General features: G+C 30.6%; 1 long non-coding RNA gene across 1 annotated transcript in view; it reads left to right on the top strand.

Moving 5' to 3' along the window:
* Nucleotides 1-324: 324 nt before the first annotated feature.
* Nucleotides 325-13,508, top strand: part of LOC122857606 — a 30,919-nt gene continuing 17,735 nt past the window's right edge. Inside the window, exons 1-4 of the long non-coding RNA XR_006374236.1 lie at nucleotides 325-582; nucleotides 665-888; nucleotides 11,122-11,348; nucleotides 11,931-11,940. This is a non-coding gene — a long non-coding RNA (uncharacterized LOC122857606). The remainder of the gene's footprint in view (nucleotides 583-664; nucleotides 889-11,121; nucleotides 11,349-11,930; nucleotides 11,941-13,508) is intronic.

The raw sequence follows: 13,508 nt of genomic DNA on the forward strand, positions 1-13,508 counted from the left end.
AAACTATGCTAGTGGCCACATGCCTTTACAAGTGCCATTAGCGGCAAAAAAAAGCCCTAAATTGTAAAAAATTTGCCCTGTGAATTGGACTGCTGCAGTCCAATTCACAGGGCATTACAATTTAGGGCTTTTTTCCTCCACTGGCGGCGCTTGTAGAGCTTTTGTATGTGAAATCTATATAAAAAAAATTTGACAAGCGCCAACACCGGCAAAAAAAAGCCCTAAATTGTAAAAAATTTGCCCTGTGAATTGGACTGCAGATATCGAATAGAAATATCGTCGATATCGGGCAATATCGCGTCCTTCGATACATCGGCGGATATCGCACATCTCTACCCTAGGGTAAGTAAATAGTAATAACACAGAAAACGAGAAGTGTCATATAGATATTGTTAAAGTTTCAAAGCGTGTGATGTTGCGTTTAGATTATTCCATCATTAGTCAAGGTTGAAAATATTTCATTATTCCACACAATATAGACATATCGGATTTTGTGTCACTTGATACTGATAATGGAGACAATTGACCAAGCAATTGTCCACGATGATGCACCACTTTGTGTCAATGACAGTTTTGAAAAAAGTATGTGTTCGAAAATAATTCATTTTTCAACCATTGATATTTTTATTCATTTCTACTTTTTTCTGGCTTTAAAATTTTTCAGTTAATTTGAAACGAATACCGAGTGATACATCATCATGCATAAAGTCAAGATATACGTTTGGTTTTCTTGGATTTTTAGGATTTGCTTTGGTGTATGCGATGAGAGTCAATCTTTCTGTTGCTATTGTATCTATGGTGAATCAGACTGCATACCCAGACAACGACAATAATAGCGCAACTGACGTTTGTCCAAAAGTTGGTCCAATTAATGGAACTTTCATTCCGGTAAGAAATAATTTATAATACACGAATTCAATTTGGGCTCCTTATTTTTCATTTCCGTCTTATATTCTTTACCTTGATAAAATTTAGGCTCTACTCTGTTTTGTGTTATATCATGTATCGGTATTTTTTTCATATATTACTTGTTTCATATGTTATATTGTATTCGTGATATGATGATTTATAAATTTGTTCGAGACTTTGATGTGTCTCAAACAATTTTTACGCTACAAATAATTACTTAGTCACGATTTCTCTTTTCTCTATCATACACAAAAATTAAGCCAGCAAATTGAAGAATATCGTAATTCCCAAGCTACATTTTTACAACTTTTCTTCTTTCTACAATTAAGTAGAGTAGTAAGTTGCAACATAATAGTGTAGGCTATTATATGCAAGTGATATTTAGGCCCTTGAATTTGTAACCGCGCAGCGACCAAAAAAATTTTTTTCTAGACTTAGTAGAAGCGTTTTAATTTATAAAAATTTTTAAACTTTGAACAAATATTGTAAACCAAAAATAAAGGGTTGAAGTAGCTTTCTTTGACAAACGGTTAAGGGTGCTCAAGACAAGTGGAATAAGTTTTTCGGAATTTGTAAAAGTTTGTAAAAACAAAGTCAAAATTTGTAACCCTCTCCTTCACCCAAGTAATCCTAAAACAATAGTAAGCAATTTTGTTTTCTCAAGAATTATTTGTCGAATTCCTGGTAAAAATATTTCTCCGGCATTTCTCCAGCATTCTTCTGGTGTGAAATCAATTCTGGAAAAATTTTTCCTGTATCGATCCTACACGGAGAGAAAAAAACAATAAAAATTGTCGACAACACGACAAACTAGAAGCGAAATCCTATCCTGTCACTTTTTGTTGTGCTGCAACAAAAATTGTTGTATCCTGTAACAAATTTTATTTAACTGCACAACAATTTTTACAATTTAATAATATTCGTTGTGCTGCTCAATAATATTTGTTCGGCTGATCAACAAGTGGTGTCCGGTTTCAAGGCAAATTTTTCCGTGCTGCACAACAATGTAGGTTTTTTCAGGTGTTATCGGTAAGACTCGGCCTTGGTCGTGTGCCTCGGTATATCTACAGCTGTGTTCGATGGTCGTCTCGGCTCAGTTCCGTCTCACTTATGGCGCTAGCGACGTACGGTTGTTTGAAGAACTACAAAGGCACAAAATCTCAATACAGGTGCCTATCTATATCATCACTGTATCAATGCCCCAATAAATATTGTTGATTGACGAAATGACGATTGTTGTTGTTGTTCGTTGTCGTTTCAAAATTTATTGTTATTTATTAAAACTTTAATTTTGTAATAACAAAATGAGTTCATAATATTATTTTGATTGTTTTCATCTATTTTCTATGTATGAAAGATAAAAAATTATTGTTCAATAGCACAGATAATAATTCCATCTCCAAAATTTGTATTTTCATTTTTATTTCTTTCATTCACTATTTGCTCTCACCTGAATTATATTTTCTATATTCATTTTGATTATATATTTATCAACTCATTGTAATAGATTATTATGATGACACTGTTTGCATAAAGTAAATAAGCAATATTTATTGAAGCATTGATACAGTGATGATATAGATAAGCACCTGTATTGAGATTTTGTGCCTTTGTAGTTCTTCAAACAACCGTACGTCGCTAGCGCCATAAGTGAGCCGCAGTCCAATTCACGGGGCAAATTTTTTACAATTTAGGGCTTTTTTTTGCCGCTGATGGCGCTTGTAAAAATTTTTTTTATATAGATTTTACATACAAAAGCTTCACAAGCGCTGTGAGTGGTGAAAAAAAGCCCTAAATTGTAATGCTCTGTGAATTGGACTGCTGAGTCGAGACGACCATCGAACACAGCTTACATGGCATTGGCTGCGTTCTTTGGCCAGTTTTTTTTACGCATTCTGACCGCGCAGTTGCGCAGAAGTAGAGGAATCAAGGGGACGTTCCAAAAATCATTCGGAAACCCGGAAGGTCAAGATTGTGATCATAGAAAATTTTTGATATTTTGTTGTGGTAGACATGATTTTTTGTTTATGTATTTTTATAGCCGCAAAACAATAAATTATTATTGTTTAATTATTAATAATAATTATAAAAATACTTTTCACAACTGCAGTTCAATTCACAGGGCATTACAATTTAGGGCTTTTTTCCTCCACTGACGGCGCTTGTGAAGCTTTTGTATATAAAATCTATATAAAAAAAATTTTACAAGCACCATCAGCGGCAAAAAATAGCCCTAAATTGTAAAAAATTTGCCCTGTGAATTGGACTGCTGTAATAAGTAACAAAAGTAAATGGCATATGCAATATGGCTGTTTTTGTTGCTTACAATATCTACAGTAACCTCTAGTTACTTTTAAGTTTATTTTATCACTATATTTTTTCATCCTTGGTTTATCATGTGTTGGCTAATTGCTATTGTTGAAGCCCACTTGAATAATGTAGAAGAACAAGAAGAAGATAAACATAGAATATTACGTATGTATAATATGAGAAGAAATAATATGATTAGTAAAGTATCCAATCCATTTGATACGTTAGATGACAGAACTTTATTTAAATTATTTTAGGGAACTTACAATTTTCAAAATAATGCAATGAAACAAATTATAAATTGTCTCTCTACAAAAGAAAAAAAATTAATAAATATATTAATAATAATAAGTTACCAAAACAAGTTTTTCTTCGAAGTTCATATTAATATTGCTTTCTCTTATACTATTTTACATTTTTTTCAAATTTTATTTTCGAGCTTGAGTCAGTATGATCGCTCCAATTATTCACAATAGACATATGTACATATGTCATAACTCATAATCATATACATCGATGTGAACTCCAACGTAACACAAAAAAAATGAGCTCTCTAGTCAATAGTCATGAATTACATTCAGCATAGAGGTTTGACAAGGAGTTTTTCAAGCGCCGCCATCGGAAAAAAAAAGCCCTAAAGTGACGCACCCGTATTCAGAGGATGTTCTCATTAGGGCGTTTTTTTTCCGATGGTGGCGTTTGTGAAGCCTTTCTATATGAAATCTATATAAAAAAAATTTTGTCAAGCGCCATCAGCGGAAAAAAAAGCCCTAATGAGAACAATTTTGCCTCGTGAATACGGGTGCGGGTGAATTGGACTGCAGGGGTGCGGGACGTGACTTATCGTCCATTCTGGCTTCCATGACCGTCCGTAGTCATTTTTTTTTTGACTCGTTTCGTCTAGTTTTGCCAAGTTCAAATAAAGGTACTTAGTTTTTATTCGTAAATTTTTTTTTTTTCCAAGTTTTTTCTTTGTAATTTTATTCTTTCAAGAAAGTAAAAAAATGCAGATATTGATTGTGAGACTACAATTACTGCTAAGTATAAAATCTAACCTCGTGAAAGATCTAACTAAGTAAAATATTGTAGATATTGATTGTTTGGCTATAATTAAGCCAAATAAATAATCCAGCTAAGTAAAATAATGTAGACATCGATTCTTTGGCTACAATTACAGCTAAGTAAAAAAATCTAGCTTAGTAAAAATACTAGCTAAGTAAAATAATGTAGACATCGATTGTTTGGCTACAATTACAGCTAAGTAAAAGAATCTAGCTTAGTAAAAATACTAGCTAAGTAGAAAGTCTAGCTAAGTGAACAATCTAGCTAAATAATATGATGATGATATCGGTTGTGTGCCTACAATTACAGGTAAGTAAAATAATGTAGATATTGATTCTTTGGCTATAATTAAAGCTAAGGAAAAAATGGCAACGTCCGAACTCAGGCCCAAGCGCTCCAGGGTTGCGGAACGTGACTTATCGTTCATTCTGGCTTACATGACCGTCCGTTGTCATTTTTATTTATTGACTAGTTTCGTCTAGTTTTGCTAAGTTCAAAATAATGGACTTAGAAAAAAGAATTAAATTTTACAAAAAAAAAAACTAGGTTCCTTAAAAAAAAAAAAAAAATTAGATATCTACATTATTTTACCAGCAAAAAATTTTACTTAGCTAGATTTTTTACTTAGCGGTAATTGTAGCCAAACAATCAATATCTACATTATTTTTATCATTTTTTACTTATCTACCAGCTACACAATCATTATCTGTATTTATTCCAATTTAGCTAGATTTTTTACTAAGCTAAATTGTCCACTTAGCTGTAATTGTAGCCAAAACAATCACATCCACATTATTTTACCATCTAGCTAGATTTTTACTCTAAGCAATTGGCCGTAACTGAACGAAGTAATACCATTAGCTACATCTTTTCCTTAGCTACTGCTTTTCCTTAGATATTTGCATTTAAAAAAAAAAAAATTTACATGTGTTTTATCGATAAAATAATAAAAAATGTCCGAGGAAAAGCAGTAGCTAAGGAAAAGATGTAGCTAAAGGATTATATTTTAAGCCAAATATTATTTTCAAGTAAATAATTTCGGAACTATAATTCCTTAGTTATCTTTTCCTTAGCTACTGCTTTTCCTTGGACATTTGTATTTTTAAAAAATAAATTTACATGTATTTTATTTATAAAATAAAAGAAAAATGTCCAAGGAAAAGCAGTAGCTAAGGAAAAGATGTAGCTAAGGAATTATGGTTGCCAAAGAATTATATTTTAAGCAACATTATTATTTCTCTTGTAAATAATTCCTTGAGTCAACCTCAATTCGTTAGCTACATCTTTTCCTTAGCTACTGCTTTTCCATGGATATTTGCATTTGAAAAAAAAATTTACATCTATTTTATCGATAAAATAAATAAAAATGTCCAAGGAAAAGCAGTAGCTAAGGAATTATGGTTGCCAAAGAATTATATTTTAAGCAACATTATTTCCTTGTAACATAATTCTTTGGCAACCATAATTCCTTAGCTACATCTTTTCCTTAGCTACTGCTTTTCCTTGGACATTTGTATTTTTAAAAAATAAATTTACATGTATTTTATTTATAAAATAAATGAAAAATGTCCAAGGAAAAGCAGTAGCTAAGGAAAAGATGTAGCTAAGGAATTAATGTGGCTAAGGAATTAATGCTGCCAAAGAATTATGTTTCAAGGAAATAATTCCCGAGTCACATTAATTCCTTAGCTACATCTTTTCCTTAGCTACTGCTTTTCCTTGGACATTTGTATTTTTAAAAAATAAATTTACATGTATTTTATTTATAAAATAAAAGAAAAATGTCCAGGAGTAGTTATGAAAAGATGTAGCTAAGGAATTATGGTTGCCAAAGAATTATATTTTAAGCAACATTATTTCCTTGTAACATAATTCTTTGGCAACCATAATTCCTTAGCTACATCTTTTCCTTAGCTACTGCTTTTCCTTGGACATTTGTATTTTTAAAAAATAAATTTACATGTATTTTATTTATTTTATAAATAAATAAAAATGTCCAAGGGAAAAGCAGTGTAGCAGGGACATGGCTGCCAAAATAGACTTATATTTTAAGCAAATATTATTTCTTGTGGTAAATAATTCTTATAATTCTTAGTTACATTCTTTCTTTAGCTACTGCTTTTCTTGACATTTGTATTTTTAAAAATAAATTTACATGTATTTTATTTTATAAAATAAAGAAAATGTCTAAGTGGAAAAGTAGACAGTGGAGATGTAGCTATGAATTAATTGGCTAAGGAATTTTCAGCAAGCTGCCGAAGAATTAAAGTGTTTCAAGGAAATAATTCCTGAGTCATATTAATTCCTTAGCTACATCTTTTCCTTAGCTACTGCTTTTCCTTGACATTTGTATTTTTAAAAATAAATTTACATGTATTTTATTTATAAAATAAATGAAAATGTCCAAGGAAAAGTAGTAGCAGGAAAGCTAGGATATGTGTGGTTGCCAAAGAATTATATTTTAAGCAACATTATTTCCTTGTAACATAATTCTTTGGCAACCATAATTCCTTAGCGACTGCTTTTTCTTGGACATTTGTATTTTTAAAAAATAAATTTACATGTATTTTATTAATAAAATAAATGAAAAATGTCCCAGGAAAAGCAGTAGCAGGAAAGATGTAGCTAAGGATTAATGTGTGGCGAAATTAATGCTGCCAAAGAATTATGTTTCAGGAAATAATTCCTCGAGTCACATTAATTCCTTAGCTACATCTTTTCCTTAGCTACTGCTTTTCTTGACATTTGTATTTTTAAAAATAAATTTACATGTATTTTATTTATAAAATAAAGAAAATGTCCAGTGGAAAAGATGTGAAGCAGTGAATATGGCTGCTGTTAAATTCATAGCTTTAGCAACATTATTTCCTTGTAACATAATTCTTTGGCAACCTCAATTCGTTAGCTACATCTTTTCCTTAGCTACTGCTTTTCCATGGATATTTGCATTTGAAAAAAAAATTTACATCTATTTTATCGATAAAATAAATAAAAATGTCCAAGGAAAAGCAGTAGCTAAGGAATTATGGTTGCCAAAGAATTATATTTTAAGCAACATTATTTTCTTGTAACATAATTCTTTGGCAACCATAATTCCTTAGCTACATCTTTTCCTTAGCTACTGCTTTTCCTTGGACATTTGTATTTTTAAAAAATAAATTTACATGTATTTTATTTATAAAATAAATGAAAAATGTCCAAGGAAAAGCAGTAGCTAAGGGAAAGATGTAGCTAAGGAATTAATGTGGCTATGAATTAATGCTGCCAAAGAATTATGTTTCAAGGAAATAATTCTCGAGTCATATTTTTAATTCCTTAGTTACATCTTTCATTACTGCTTTCCTTGGACATTTGTATTTTAAAAATAAATTTACATGTATTTTATTTATAAAATAAAAGAAAAATGTTCAGGAAAGTAGAAGCAGAAAAGATAGTGAATTATGGTTGCCAAAGAATTATATTTTAAGCAACATTATTTCCTTGTAACATAATTCTTTGGCAACCTCAATTCGTTAGCTACATCTTTTCCTTAGCTACTGCTTTTCCATGGATATTTGCATTTGAAAAAAAAATTTACATCTATTTTATCGATAAAATAAATAAAAATGTCCAAGGAAAAGCAGTAGCTAAGGAATTATGGTTGCCAAAGAATTATATTTTAAGCAACATTATTTCCTTGTAACATAATTCTTTGGCAACCATAATTCCTTAGCTACATCTTTTCCTTAGCTACTGCTTTCTTGACATTTGTATTTTTAAAAATAAATTTACATGTATTTTATTTATAAAATAAATGATAAATGTCCAAGGAAAAGCAGTAGCTAAGGAAAAGATGTAGCTAAGGAATTAATGTGGCTAAGGAATTAATGCTGCCAAAGAATTATGTTTCAAGGAAATAATTCCCGAGTCACATTAATTCCTTAGCTACATCTTTTCCTTAGCTACTGCTTTTCCTTGGACATTTGTATTTTTAAAAAATAAATTTACATGTATTTTATTTATAAAATAAAAGAAAAATGTCCAAGGAAAAGCAGTAGCTAAGGAAAAGATGTAGCTAAGGAATTAAGGTTGCCAAAGAATTATATTTTAAGCAACATTTTTTCCTTAAAACATAATACTTCGGCAACCTTAATTCCTTAGCTACATCTTTTCCTTAGCTACTGCTTTTCCTTGGACATTTTCATTTATTTTATGAATAACATACATGTAAATTCATTTTTTAAAAATACAAATGTCCAAGAAAAAGCAGTAGCTTTTTTAATAAACATTTCTGGACATGATTTCCAGAAATTTACTAGAAAATTTCAAGAAAAGTTTTCCATTAAAATAGTTGATAAAAATGAGAAACAATTTCCGGAAATTTTCTAGAAAATATCTAACACTTATTTCTGGAAATGATTTCTGGAAATTTTCTAGAAAATATCTAATAAACATTTCTGGAAATGATTTCTGGAAATTTTTCTAAAAAATGTCTAATAAATATTTCTGGAAATGATTTCCAGAAATTTTCTAGAAAATTTCAAGAAAAGTTTTTCATTCAAATGGTTGATCAAAATGAGAAACAATTTCCGGAAATTTTCTAGAAAATTTCTAGTAAATATTTCCAGAAACGATTTCCGGAAATTTTCTAGAAAACATTTTCAGAAACGATTTCCAGAAAATTTCCGGAAATTTACCAGAAATGCAAACCGGAAATTTGTGGTTAGCTGGGTAGGTGGGATAATTATGTCAAAAATAGCTATCCTGGAAGCTGGGGTGCATTCCTTTAATAAAATTTTATTTTTCGCTCTGCAACTTCTCCCTGTAATACCGACCAAAATTTTATAGGAAAAAATGTTTCTTGTAGCGGCGGTACTAGCACATGACATTATTTTTTTTGGCTTTCAAGAATTACTTAAATGACTGTTTAATATTTATGTCGAACTGAAATAAAAAAAAATTTACTTGTAATTGCTTGTTATTATCACAGAGGTTATACAAGATATCGTAAATGTTGAAAGTCTGGAGAATTACATAGAGGGTGCACTCCTTTAATAAAAATTTTTTTTTCGCTCTGCAATTTCGCCCTGTAATACCGACCAAAATTTAATAGGAAAAAGCTGTTTTTTGTAGTGGTAGTACTAGCACAAGACATTATTTTTTTTGGCTTTCAATTATTGGAAAAATTATCTAAATGACTGTTCAATATTTATGTCAAACTGAAATAAAAAGAGAATTTACTTGTTGTAATTGCTTGTTATTGTCACATAGGTTGTACAGGATATTATCGTAAATATTCAAAGTCTGGAGAATTACATAGAGGATTCTATCACTTTTGTCGTTGTTTCTGTTTCTAGTTTTCAGTCGGTATTACAGGGCGAAATTGCAGAGCGAAAAAAAATTTTTTATTAAAGGAATGCACCCAGAGAATTTTAATACTTTGGTCGTTTTTGTTTTTTATTTTTAGTCGGTATTACAGGGCGAAATTACAGAGCGAAAAAAAATTTTTTATTAAAGGAATGCACCCCTGAACTCCTATGCTTAGCCAATGCACGGGAGTGTCGCCAGTGATAGCAATATATTAGTGAATTTCCCTCTCACTCACGCATGCGCACATTAAATCTTGCCAACGTCAAAACAAACAGTACTACACGATATAAAAGTTACACTGTATTTTAGTTGACGTGACTGTACTGACAAGGACAAGAATTCACCAATTTCGTTTCTCTCTCGGCGACACTTTTGAATGGAACTGAAGTTAGCAGGAACTTTAGCAGGAACAATCTCAAAAGCCAGGGACGACTACGGTAAATCTCGGGCCCTGGGCATGTGAAACTAAAGAATAAATAGTAATCGAAATATAAAAGACGGCTATGTAAATTAATAAAGATTGAGAAGTAAAGAAGGTTCAGAAAAGATGTTCCGCAGTATTTTTAGCATATTTAAAGCGATCGAAAGGGGTAGGGTAAAGGGTTAAAAATTAATTTTTTTTTTTTTCGTTATAATTAAAGAAGACTATAAAATTTTAGGTTGATAGATAGGTAGAGGAGGTTAAAAACAAGTGATAGGAATTTTTTGGGAATATTTGTAAGTATCGAGTTCAGTGAGTGAAGGTTAAATTTTTATTTTTTTCGTTATATTGAGGAAAATTATGGTTCTTGTGTTGAAGGAGTAAAACGGGTGATAGGAATGGGAAATGAGCTTGAAGCTGAAGTAAAAATAAAAGACTAATTTTTTTTTAAAGAAATAATATAGACTATAAAATTTTCTACCTATCTATCAACCTAAAATTTTATAGTCTATATTATTTCTTTAAAAAAAAAAAAATTAGTCTTTAACCTTTTACTTCACCCCTTTCGATTGCTTCAAATATTCCCAAAAAATTCCTATCACTTGTTTTTAACCTCCTCTACCTATCTATCAACCTAAAATTTTATAGTCTATATTATTTCTTATCAAAAAAAAAAATTTTAACCTCTTTACTTTTTGTAATTTCTATTATTCCTGAATACTTTTAAAAAATTTTTCGAGACATAATTATAAACTTTATACCCCTTTCTACTGTCGTTTAATTTTCTTTCTAATTAAATTTACTAAATTTTAGTGCTCGGGGCTCCCTCCTGACCTATATTCTGCCCTGCCGCTCCCTTTTTAACTTTCTAAGCACATTCCTGCATAACTTCAGTTCCATCACTTTTGGACGAGAGAGTTCGGCTTCCAGTTTTATTTATAATCCAGTATGTATGAAGCAGATTATCTTAAAGTTCGAAATTAGCTTTGCCACAAGTATAATTATATGACCAGGCGTATGTTATAAAATACTAGCTATAAAATAATAATGATTTAATCCTATTCTATCAGAGTCCAGGAGAGTCTAATCATGAATCAACCCAAGGTATTATTCTGATCCTTGGCTATGTTCTCACAAACATACCTGGTGGAAGAATGGCCGAATTTAGTTGGTGGAAAACCAATTTTGGGCTTGGTGTCCTTTTACTGCTATACTTACTGTTGTAAGTCCTTTGCGGCGTACTGGGGACTTGGGGACCATTCCTTTGCTGTAAGAATCGCCGAAGGTTTTTACAGAGGTATATATTTTATTAATTTTGAAGTTTACACATACGCACCACCAGCAGTGCGTAAAAACGCCTCACGCACTATATTGGCGCAAAATGGCGTCCATATTACAAAACCCGTGTCGTAATACATATAGTAATCTCCGTACGTGAAGAAGCAGGATCTCCATTTCGAATCTTTAGCAATATACTGTCACCAGGTCGTTTTACCTCGCCTACGCCCGTCCTCTCAACTCCTGGTGCACTCGGATGACACCTTCAAAATCCGTGGGAAAATTTCCAGAGTGAAAACCGGCAGAAGAAGATCATGAGAAACTATATGCACATGCGCTATATGGAAGCATTGCAAAGGAAAATTGTATATCTGTGTGAACAGCTTTTTCCTCCACTCATATGTAGGCACAGATACAAGCAATTTGTCTCTGTGTGCGTCAATATACGCGCATGTGGTATAACATACCTCGTGAACTTTTTCTGACGGTTTCACTCTACTTTCCGTACTCTAGTTATACATATAATATACTATTCTTATATTATGTTGAATATTTTATCGTTAATGACTAATTTTTTATATGTGGCAACTTCTATCTTCAGGGAGTAACTTGTGAGTAATTCTTATGTCGAATTCAAAAGTGAGGGGAAAAGACTATAGTAGTACGTCAAGCGACTTTTTTCTTTGCAATCGGAAAATAATTAGGATAATGTAGAAAACATGAGAAATATTGGAAAGTCCTAACCAAGTCTGAGACGAGTTTCATATAAATTAGGGAACTAAAAATGCTTGATCCTCAGTTAGTCCATTCATCTTTATATCATACTAGAGATAGAGAGTTAAGAAACTACCATCACCAATCAAAAACGCAGATAGAGCCTTGAAATTTTTGAGCAGATTAATGAAATAATAATACATACGCCTTCAAATTGTTTAAGTAATTTTCTTAGTAGAATACTTAGTAATTAATTACTAAAGTAGGCTACTTTTTTGAAGGTTATACATAAGTTCTTATGGAGAGTCCGGTTTAGTTTTTAGAAACCTGGTTAGCCATTTTATGGAAAACGCAGATAGCTTTTTCAAAAACTACAGATAGATAGAGGAAACAATAAGGAAACTTTTGATATAAAAATAAATAGAGCTTTGAGACCTTTTTATTTTACAATGAATAAAAATAAATTTTTGTCTTTGTCTAAATACTCAAGTTGAAGTGAGAAACAAGATTTTCTCCTTCTTTTTTATCTCGTTTGCACTCATAGAAATATTATGTTTCTAAATTTCATACGCAAGAAGGTCTCTAGGGCTCCGTGAAGTTGGCGCACAACTTCAACGTAGAAACTTCATATAGGGCTTAAAAGAAAGCTCTTAATTTGTAGTATTTTGTAGTAATAAAATTAGAATTTGTAGTTCAAAAATAAAGGGTTAAAAAAAGGGTTAAAACCAATTTTCTTCAAAAATTCGACTAAGGACGTTGTATATAGGTCAAAAATCTTTGTCAGAATTTGTAGTAATTTGTAGTGAAAAAATTAGAATTTGTAGTTCAATGGTTTTCCCGGAAAAATAATTTATTTATTAAGGTATTTATAAAACAAGTTTATTTTTCGTGAAAATTATCAAACTATAAATTATAATTTTTTCACTACAAATTGCAGTAAGTCTTTCTGCATTAAAAAAATATTACAATTTTCATTTTGGACAATAAACAAAAAAGTTATGCATTTGTTTATTAATATATCAGATAATAATTATTAATTAACCTTTTTATTTATTATTTAAAATAAAAAAAAAAATGTCTATTCAATGCAAGGAAACCTGCTGCAATTTGTAGTAAAAAAATTAAAATTTGTAGTCTCATAGTTTTCAAGAAAAATAAACTTGTTTATAAATACCTTAATAAACAAATTAATTTTCCGGGAAAACTATTGAACTACAAATTCCAATTTATTGACTAAAATTTTCTAGAAGCCTTCCTGCACTTAACTGACATTATAGAATAATATTATATTGATAATAAAAAAAGTTATATTTATTAAAACATTTTGGAGTAAAAAAAAAAATAAAATAAAAACCTATCTTCCGGGGAAAATTTTTTTCCGAAAGATAGATTCAACTACAAATTTTAATTTTTTCACTACAAATTGTAGCTGGGCTCCCTGCATTAAAAAAATATTACAATTTTG

The sequence above is a fragment of the Aphidius gifuensis genome, linkage group LG5 (genome assembly GCF_014905175.1).
Source record: "Aphidius gifuensis isolate YNYX2018 linkage group LG5, ASM1490517v1, whole genome shotgun sequence".
In the NCBI taxonomy this organism is placed as follows: domain Eukaryota; kingdom Metazoa; phylum Arthropoda; class Insecta; order Hymenoptera; family Braconidae; genus Aphidius; species Aphidius gifuensis.